Below are 11,348 nucleotides of genomic sequence, written 5' to 3'. Positions count from 1 at the left end.
ATCCGGTTGTTCAGTCTGACGTCACTAGCCGTGTCTGGGTCTAAACTCCGCTGCAGGTCCATATATCAAACGATCACTATGGCATTACTGAGAGTTGAAAAACTGTCTAAAGTCTTTCATCTTTAATAAAATGATCAGCGTTCTGCTCTACCAGGTGTAACAATTGAGTTTAACATCCAGGCATCCATGAAAACGGAATTTATGACATTTAACGGAGTTAGAAGTTAGCAGGGAGTTAGCTCGCTAGCTTCTAAATACAATATAGCATGTCCTGACTGCGGGTTTTGAAAACAAATTCAAACGTACAGCTCTGTTATCACTTCCAGCATAAATGAAGACAGAAAACTAAACAGCAGTGACGTTTGTAGGGTTACTGAAGTTGGGCTAGCTGGTATATAATGATGTGCTACGTGACCGCTAGCGACACAGCTATGTTAGCATAATATAAACAAGCTAACTTTTTTTCCACTCGATAAAAGTTAACGTGAGTGTTCTCAGTGGTCAGAAACAAATGTAATCGCATGGCAGGGTGCTGTAAAAGGACCAAACTTCAGCCAGGAGAACAACTGAGATAATCCATCCACAATACGAGGTTAGTCATTCATATACTGCTGCATGGGCTGGGCTGTGGTTCCATCCTAAGGTTTTAAAAACTGAGCTTAAATAAATGATTAGTGGTAATAAAAGCCGAGGGAGGTCAACAGGGATCACTAACTGTTTTAGGAGCTTTTTAAGATCAAATAGAAGAAAATACATAACATTAAACATGTTAACAACACAAAAGCCATATTAAACGCAGACTACTTTAGACCCGGAAGTAGGATTCGTCGCGTCATCACTGAACAACCGGATAGTTAAAAATGTTTCACTTGATAGGAAACTATCACTGATGCACGTAACATGAAGTACAGATACATTAAGAAATGAAAGACTAAATAGATGATAGTTTAGGTCGGGGCTTTGGGAAGGCCATTCCAGTACATTAACGTTAGCCTGCTTTATCCAGCCCAAAACCAGTTTTGCTGTGTGTTTGGATTGTCCTGTTGGAACACCCAGGTGAGTCCAAGTTTCAACCATCTAGCTGTTGATTTGAGGTGAAGTTGAATAAATTGGAGGAAGCCCTGCTTCTTCATTATTCCATCCACTTTGTACAACGTACCAGTATCACTAGGAGCCAGTGTTGGAACTAACGCGTTATTAAGTAACGCGTTACAGTAACTACGTTATTATTGTGATAACGAGCACGGTAACTAGTTATTATGCCAAAATCAGGAACGCGTTAGTCGTTACTGGGATTTAGATAGGCTCGTTACTCGTTACTTCGTGTGGTGGCTATCGCGGAGCTTCCACAGATTCAGTAACATTAGCAAGTGGTGGAAGCCAGCAGGTGGATGAAGGAAAGGGGACGCAGAAGGAAAAGAGACCCGAGGCGGCCGCCGGTCCAAGTGTGAACTGAACTTCAGGTAAGAAGTTATGACCTGCAGTCTCTCTGGGTCAGATATAAACCAAGTTTAGGTGGAGTTTATTTTCGTTATGCTGACTTTTTCCATACTGCGTGCTAGCTAGCATGACGGAGTTTCTATACAGCTGGGTGGTGCTATGAAGTTAATGATGTTGAACTTTATTTTGTTCATAAGTTATTAGAGTTGCCAACCGTCCTGTCTGGTATTCAGAGAAAATATTACGCGTTTCTTATTGAGGTGAAAAGGAACAGTGTGTCCCGTAATTCAGCTACAATGAAAAAGGCACAAAGCTGGAGTTATTCTGTGTTTACGCTGCACAGCTGCCTCTTCTTCTCTCATCCTCTGCCCCCTCCCTCTCCTGTTTCTACTTCAATCATGAAAACTGATCAGTGATCAGCTGATCGGCTCTCTTGTTTGTTTATCGCTCACTTTGCGCCGAAAGAGGAAACCAGCGGATGTCGCGCTAAACAACAGCAGCACTTTTAAGCTTGATCAGCTGTTGTTAGAATTTATTTAATATTAATTTCTAGTATCAGCTGATGTTTGCTGGAGCCACAGCTGCAAAAAAGCTGCTGGTCATGATATGGTTTGGTTATCTGGTGAGAGGGAAACATGAAGATGAAACCAGGAGATGTCCTTACTGAATCATCAGAGCTGAACAGGTGACATGAATGAGTTGAAGGGAAGTTATGAACTGTTTCTGAGAGACAAATAACACCAGGATCCTTTTTTAGGTAGCTGACAGCTGGTAACTGTGCAGGGGCGGGTCTAGCAAAGTGTTGCCAGGGGGCAAGGTAGGGCATTAACAGGGAAAGGGGGGCACAAAGAAATACTTTTCTTTCTTATTCTCATTTAAAATGTCTAGCTTTTAAAAAATAATTATCTGAATCTTACAACAAACGATTGATAGATTGATGCATATATACCATCAAAACAGTGTACATCACTGTCACAACAGCATTTGTTTTCATTCAAAGGCTTTATGATTTTTCCTATAATGGTGGGCCGGTCTTTAGTCAAAATGCCCGGGACGATTTTTTTGTCCCAGTCCAGCCCTGTATGCAGCTCATCTGCAGTCTGGTGTTGCCTACATCTTCCTATTCAGAAGGCAGAATTTCCGAGGTCTGAGTACAATCGAAAGCACCACGACTGCAGTTTTTGTGTTGGATGTAAAAGTAACTTACCCAACACTGCTAGGAGCACAACAGCCACAAACATGATGATACCTCCACCATGCTTGACAGCTGCTACGGTGTTCTTAGGTTTGAAAACCTAAGAACTCCCCTTTACTCCTCCAGACATACTTCTTGTCATTGTGGCCAAATGCCTCAATCTTTGTCTTGTCTGACTAAAGAATTTTCTCTTAATAACATTTGGCTTGTCCAAGTGAGCAGCTTCAGAAAATTTCATTCAAGCGTGAAGGTTCTGATTTTGGAGCATTGGCTTCTTTTTTGGTCAACAACCTTGCACTCCATTGTGAGATAAAACTTATTTCACTCTCTATGGCGACATTGGTGTTCCAGCTGTTTCCAGTTCATGGCAGGGTTGAGCCTTGGTGGTTCCTGAGTTGCTTCCAATTTCATCTCATCTGTGGGTGACAGTTTGGATCTTCTTCTAGACCATGACAAAGTTTTTGTCAATTAATATTCAGATTGACAACAAAGTAAAGGAAGTTATGTGAGTTATGAAAATCTGCTGGGAAATATGTGTGTTTTAATCTATGAAATGTGAGGCATGTAATTTAAGTCTTCTTTCCGTTAAAGGCATGCAATGATCCATGACACTGCTCTGCATGTTTTAGATAAGAAGAGGAAGGGAAAGTAACAGGAGACGTCTAATGCAGTTGTGCAAACACGCTAACACATTCCTACACTAGGTTTCACATGTTACAAGTCATTGGAGGTCAGGTCCTGGGTGTGGCTTGCCTCCACGCATTTGTTGAATCATATTTTCACTTAAAAATACATTGTTTGCTAAGCACATGGCTCATAGAAAAATATAGGATTAGATGATTATATGTTTGATATACCTTTATTAGTCCCACAAGGGGAAATTTCATAAGGCTGCCGACCTATTGCACGCAATGGCGGCGCCATCTTACCCTCCGACCATACATACATTACACAAAACATCACATGGGGAAGACAGGTCAGAGAGGTATAACAATGGAAAAATGCACCACATGAGGAAACATAAGGAGAAAAAAATAACTCCCCCCAGACTGAGCTCCAACAGGGAGATCAGTTCGAGAACAGAAAAAAAAACACCTCTGCACATAGCACATGAAAAAACTCTTAATACACCAAAGAAACACATGACAAGCAACAGCGGTGGGTAAAGGGTGAGAGACAGCCGATTTAGACAGTACATCCGGGCCTGAAGCCTGTGCGCTGGTCTCCTTGATCCACTGTCAGCATCGGAAGGGAATAAGCGTCGAAGGGAGGGGGGATGAGTGTGTGCATATCAGTGTATATGTATGTGTGTGCGTGTCCAGAGTTCAGCTGAGACAGTATGTATGCAATAAAGTGTAATTACACAGTATTTTGGAATAGTACTTTTGTCCTGTCAGATCATGTAAGGTTAATATGGTCTATATGCAAGTTTTAGCAACATTACAAAAACCATAAAAGAAAATAATACATATTTTCGATATGCAATATGCCTTAAAAATGTTTTCTGGGTCACGCATCCAAACTTAAAACGAATCAGGTGGTCAAAACCCATGTGACAAGGCGAATGTGAATGTCTTCCACGTGCCACTTGTGTTGTTGTGCATGTGACCACAGTGCTCTTGAAACTTGATGCATCTACAGTCATGAAGTTTTTACAGACCTGCAGACCTGTGAAAAAATAAGTGCATCCCATCATTTTACATGCTTGCAGAACCACCTTCAGGAGCAATGACCTAGACTAATCAGTTTATATGTGACTATCAGTCTCTCCGATCGTTGTGGAGAAATTTTGGGCCAGTTCATGAAGTTTGCAGGCATTAGTTTATCTACATCTACAAGTCCTGCTGCAGCACTTCAATCAGGGTGAGGTCCGGACTTGAGGTCTGGGGCATTGCAACACCATGATTATTATCTTTCTCACTTATTCTGCTCTAGATTTGCTGCTGTGTTTGGATCACTGGATGAGTTTGGACTCCTGTCACATAGATGGCCTCACATTTGACTCAAGAATTCTTCGCTAGCCGAAGGACTTCATGGTTGACACAGTGACTGCAAGCTGCCCATGTCCTGTGGCTACAAAAAGCCCAAATCATCACCAGTTTTTGTTCAAAGTGAGGAAAAAAACAACAAAACACAAACAAGACAAAAACAAAGACCTCCTGGCTGATAAACCTACAACTTAAAACAGGACCACTATCTCTTGGTGGCTAGGCGCCCAGGCACCAGAAGCCAAAACACACCTTATGCATAACGGCAATATGTAGTTGGAATTTGATAAAACAACATTATATAATGCAGCTGCTATAGGATAAGAATGTGTTTCAATTAAACATGCCATAAGCTTGCAAATAGCATCTTTTATGTTATCTACTTGTGATGCTAGATGATCTGATCCTGACTTTGTGTTCACTGCTTGTTGCTATCTCGACTAAAGCCAGAAAATTAGGATCTAAGCAAGTGGGTGGATCCGGGGTTTGGATGGTTCAGACATGCAGCAACCCCAAGGGGAACGAAACAGAAGAAAAATGCATCAGCGACATGAATGTGTGCCAGATACATAACCTATATTGTCAGTAAGCTGTGCAGTGTTAACTGGGATCAGCACCTACGCATAAGACTTATTCATTACCTCTCTGCCCAGCTCAAAAATAATCCAGATCTTTTTTGTTTAGTGAGACACACTCACACACACACACACACACACACACACACACACACACACACACACACACACACACACACACCCTCAAACATGCGACAGCACTGTCATGATGATGGTTTTGTTTTTGTAGATGAGTGTAAGATTGGGATGGCTCAGTCCCAGAATAGCACACCATGCACAATGAAACACACACACACACGCACAATTTAAATAGAAACCATCCACTCTCCTCTTGGCTATTTATATGGAGATGAGAGCCTTGAATACATGGTGAACATGCACGCACACAGGCGCGCGTGAGAGCGTAGAAGTCAGCGTAACATCATCCATTCAGCTGATCGCTCCAAGCTCATCATAAATGAAAATGCCAGATTTACTCTCAGAGGTTGCAACACAGAGAAGAATGACACAATGGGCTCTCTCTCTCTCACACACACAAACACACACACACTGAGTCAAAACTGTTTTAGGTCACTGCTTTGTGTACAGCCCTTTGGGCCCTTTAGCTGCCAAGTGTCCCACTCACACACACACACACACACACACACACAAATGAAAGCATTGTTTGCACTGCTGTACAGATGCACAGGTCTGAGAGTCTTGTGTCTGTGGGCAAGGTAAGGTGCAGGTGACCTGGGGATTAATTCGAGACATCCTTTGATGCCAAACGTTTCTGACACTTGACACGAGTAATTCTGTAATTAGTGCCTTTTCATGCTCGGCCCACCCTCTGTGTAATGAAGTGTCCCTTTAGCCAGTTTGGACTCGACTGTGGACACACGTGTCATTTAATGATGTAAGCTTCAGTTTTTCTGGGTGTCTCTGTTTAACTCTTGGATCAGCTGTGTGAATGAAGAGGAAAGTAATGCTCTGGTTCTTTAAATAGCTGGAGAAATGTTCATATCATCCTTTCTGAGCAGCAGCGGATGATGACATACTAATGTCTGATAGTGAAATATGTTTGTTGAAAATGTTTCACTTCATTGAACCTATCACTGATACACGTAATACAAAGTACTGACACATTAAGAAATAAAAGGCTGTGCAGATGGCAGTTGTGGTGAGACATTTGCATCCACTCATCGGGGCTTTTAATGGTTCCTCTGAACTGCTATTTTCCGATGGTGGGATAATTGTACAGCATACATCTTTAATGACTTTAAAAACCAAGGTTTGAATTTATTTTGGATTTTCTTGAATCCACACAGGGTAAAAAGTATACATGGATTCAAATATGCACATATACCCCACTAATATCTGATTAAATGTTGTTTAGCAAGTTGCACCTCAACCAGATGCTTTTGGTAGCTATCGACAAGCTTCTGCCAAAGCTCCGTCTGGATATTTAACCACTCTTCTTGGTACAATTGGTAGAGTTAATTTGAATCGGTTGTTTCCTGGCATGAATCTGGCTTTCAAGCATAGTCCTCGAGGTCAGGGCTTTGTGAAGACTATTCCAGAAGCTTAATGTTAGCCTTATCCATTCAAAAAACAGTTTGTGTGTTTAGGATCATTGTCTTACTGGAGCACCCAACTGTGTCCAGTTTCACCCGTCTAGCTGTTGATTTAAGGTGAAGTTTTTTTGGCTGTAGTCTTCTTTTCTCTTTATTCTAGCCACTTTATGCAATGTACCAGTAGCACTGGCAGCAAAACAGCCACAAGCATGATGCTACCACCATTATGATGCTACCACCTGGGTTATTCCTGAATATGGGGTGGCTGTAGCTCAGGTGGCAGAGCAGGTCAGCCACTAATCAGAAGGTCGGTGGTTCGATCCCAGGCTGCATCCTGGCTGCATGCCAAATGTCCTTGGGCAAGATACTAACCCCGTGTTTGCCTACTGGTGGTGGTCAGAGGGCCCGGTGGCGCCTGTGTCCGGCAGCCTCGCCTCTGTCAGTGCGCCCCAGGGCAGCTGTGGCTACAATGTAGCTTGCTATCGCCAGTGTGTGAATGTGTGTGTGAATGACTGAATGTAGTGTAAAGCGCTTTGGGGTCCTATGGACTAGAAAAGCGCTATACAAATGCAGGCCATTTATCCACAACAAGTGATGACACATCTGAATAACTTTTACTTGTGTGCAGTTGTTTGAAGTGATGATCTCAGAGTCTGCAGTTGGTTAAAAATGGCTCCAAGAGACTTTCCCAACATGTGTAGAGTTAAAATTTTCCCTCTTACATCTTAACTTAGTTCTTTAGTTTCCCATTGTTCTGAGTGTTGGTCAAATTGATGAGTGCTGTCAAACAAATCCCCCTTTCACTAATTTGAGTCTATATGTACACTTTTGACCATGGGTGGATGAGAGAAAATCCTAAATAAATTCCAATTGTACACCCAATTCTTGTTTTTGAAGTCATTAAAGATGTGTGCTGTACAGTCATTCCATCCTGGAAAAAGAGCAAGTAAAAGAAATAATTAAAGGCCCACAATTACAATGACCATCATGCCAGTGACGACTGACTGCAAACCATATGACTTATTTGTTTTCTGCATTCACCAGCTAAATCACAGCCTAAACCAACTAAATTATAAAGATTTAAATGTACCCCTAGAGAGACAACCTGCAGTGGATTAATATTCTCTTTAAGCAGCAAATTCTAATAAAAATGTCTAATTTTAAAGTGTCTCTGCAGTCACAGATATTGAACATTTGTAGATTTAGTGAGAATATAGGCGTGATTGTGCTCAGTTCTTTGAAGCAACATTAAAAATAGCGGTAGCAGCTTGCAGAAGCTGCAGGGCTCATCCCATCACACAATTGTTTAGCTGCCCAGTAGTTTTATCACCTGACTTCAGTTTGACTACTTTCCTTAGGGAGGGAACAGCAGGTATAAAACACCACGGACTCAGACGCTGAATGCACAGACTTCATTAAACGCAACTCTCTCATGTTCTCTTGTACTCTGGGGACCCTACAGTTTATAGTATCAGCTGACACTGTGCTGCAGAAAGTATCTGGCACAGGATCAGACTACCTATTTGGGTAGAAAAGAAAAAAGGCAATCCCTGCTAACAAAGACAGAGTCAGTCCTTTACAAAATAAGATGCACCTCACCCAGATGAATTATGTGTCTGGATCCTCCGGGAGGAAGGGCGTGTTACATACTTCACGGGGCAATCAGGTGCATGGGCTTGTTTGCGAAGTTTTTTAAGATCACAACCTTGTTACAGTTCATTTTCATTGTTGGTTTAATGTATCATAGTTAATCAGCTAACCTGCTTTCTATTATATGCAGAAGGGGAAATACCATTAAACTGTTGATTCTGTCTAAGACCAAAAGAGGCATTCACAGTCATGCAACTATGCACTCCTGTTGGAAACTAAGTCCAAGTGCTTCCTGGAATTGAGAGGGTAAGCAATAGCTTGGTGCAGCTAATCATAGGCACTTGAATAACTGACAATCAGAAAGTGTGAGCACCTCTACAAAAGCTTGGCTGAAACTGGGTCATGTAAGAGGACATTGATCCCAGGCATAGCAGCAAATCTACAACAGAATGGGTGGAACTGTTGCAATGACCCAGTCAAAGTCCTGACCTCAACCTGATTGAAATGCTGTGATGGGACCTTAAGAGAGCTCTGATAAATAAAAGCTGCAAACGATGAACTGGAGCAATGCTCTAAAGAAGACCGGGCCAAAATCCCTCCACAGTAATGTAAGAGACTGATAAAATCACACAGTAATTGCTTAAGTTGGTTCAAGCTTTTGAATCATGGCACTGTACTTACTTTTCACAGGTTTGCAGAGAGTCTTTTTCACATCACTGTACATTCACAAGACCCACTGCATGTAAACATTAACTGTAACTTTCCTTTGTGAAATCATGGGCTGAGTTCCAGTTGTCCACCAGTTCCCTCATTCATCCACTCACAGTATTAGCCACATTTTAAACTAACTCAGGAGCTAAGGACCAGTGTCATTGTGGACACTGGTTTGATGGAATACTTCTATGTAATTATGTACAGCATAAACCACAGCAAAGCATTTGCAACATATTCAATGCCACAGATGTTATTATTGGAAAAGTATACTTTATGCTTGACAAATATCTCTCTATAAACTTTTTTTTTAAAAATTACTTTATTTACAACATAATTCAGCTGAACTACATCCACCTTCAAAAGGATGATGGAAGCTAGTCATCAGGCCCTTCAGTCAGTTTACTATTTTTTCCCACCTGATTGTAAAACAGCAACCTCATTAGGCAATGACATACCTGAGCAAACCCTTGACAATCCTGTTTTCTGACTCCTAGATTGACCAAAATGTATTAAATGGACTTACTGATTTTGTCTGTATGATCAGAAACGAGTTGTCACAGCTGTCTGGACAGAGGGCTGATTTCCCATAGACTTCTATAGAACTAGAAGTCTCTTTGTAACCACAGGTATTTCCCCCTGCTGGCCATTAAAGGGAATCTAGGTTTAAGTCTTTTCCTCATAAAGACAATTTTTGGCAAACTCTCCAGTACCCTTAACGACGCGTTTTGACACATCAGTATATTTTAATAAAGATGCATGAGGACCATCAGAATACTTTCCCGGGTTTTCTGCCTAACTACCAACCTAGTTAATGACGGTGGTCTCTGCATAGGTAGAGGCCACCCTCATTAACTTGATGCACACCCAGTCCATTTGTTTCACAAAATGTTGTTTTACAAAATGACCACTCAGTTAAAAAAAAAAAGCTTTAAGAGTTACTGCTAAGCTTTCAAGAGGGTAGGCAGTTAAAACGACTGACTAAGCGCTTCCACTCTTCAGACCTACAAACTACATCCATCTTTGTATTCTGAAAGGACTTTGAGATGGTCTTAAAACATAAATTGTCTTTAAACATTGTATAAAGCATAAAGTCCCCTTTGTAAATGTTGGTTATTCTAAGCGCAAGAAGGAAGGATATCCAGGATATTCACTAGCTGTTAGCTTCGTAGCTGCTAGCTTCGAGTTACCTCGATTTCATAACAACAGGTTTTTGGTACTGTGCCTAAAATTAAGTCTAAAGATATGTTCTCATTTCACTCTACAACATGCAATATTTAAGTTAGAAAATTATAATCTTATATTTTGAAGCTTTTTATGTGTCCTATAAGAGGGCTAAATATGACGACAGTTAGCTTAGCAGTTGTAGTGTTTTGACAGTAAAGAGTGTCTTCTCTGTATCTGATGCTTATTCTCTGCAATAATAGAGAAGTCCATTAAAATTCCAACTCACATTTTTGTCAAAGGAGCTGTGGCGACAAAATTAGGTATTCCATGGTGCACTTGATTGATTTTCTTTACATTTTAATGACATCATAACCCTCTCTCCTAAATGTAGACAGCTTTACACACCTTTCTTTTATTGTGGTCTATGGGGAAAAACAGTCTTTGGGTTTCAGAGGATGACTACAAAAACCTCTAAGGTGTGTGAGTGCTGTCTGCATTTAACTTATTCAGTAGAAGGTCTTGCTATTAACAGCTGTTATTTTTCTCAGTTTGATCTGGGCTGAATCAACCACTAAAGGTGGAAGAAGAAGAAAAAAAAAAGTCCCACGAGACATATATGCAAGTTCAAACTTTAGTCACAGTCTCACACTGAATGTCCCTCACAGCAAACCTTTGATTTTTGCATCTGTTGAGCCCGAGTAGCAGGGGGAGTAAATATATAATAAAAAGCTTGAGGTCACACAGACCCACCCACATATGCCATTCTGTGGCCCACTCCTTCCTATGGCATGCAGCTGGTTGTTAGAGTGACATTTAATTAATCTTGTCAGAGAAGGTTAAGAAAAAGAAGAGACAAGGGAGAGAACAAAATTGAAGAAAGGCAGGGGGAGAGATTTTGTAAAGCGCTCCATTTGCCTCTTGAAAAACAATTAACTTCACTAAAGCGATTTATCTCGGCTTCACGCCGCCGACAATTGGTTGTAGCCGAACTTTTACTTCACTAAATCCAGAGTGTGTTTGCATACCAGGGATGAAGGATAAAGGTTTTAAGCTCACAAGATAAGCTAGGTGTCACTGAAAATCTACACAGTGTTTTAGCAGGATGTTCACCCATCCAATCCTCGATCTC

The sequence above is a fragment of the Rhamphochromis sp. 'chilingali' genome (genome assembly GCF_963969265.1).
Source record: "Rhamphochromis sp. 'chilingali' genome assembly, chromosome: 15".
Lineage (NCBI taxonomy): Eukaryota > Metazoa > Chordata > Actinopteri > Cichliformes > Cichlidae > Rhamphochromis > Rhamphochromis sp. 'chilingali'.
The sequence above is the reverse complement of the archived record's forward strand: the minus strand, read 5'-3'. Positions refer to the sequence as shown.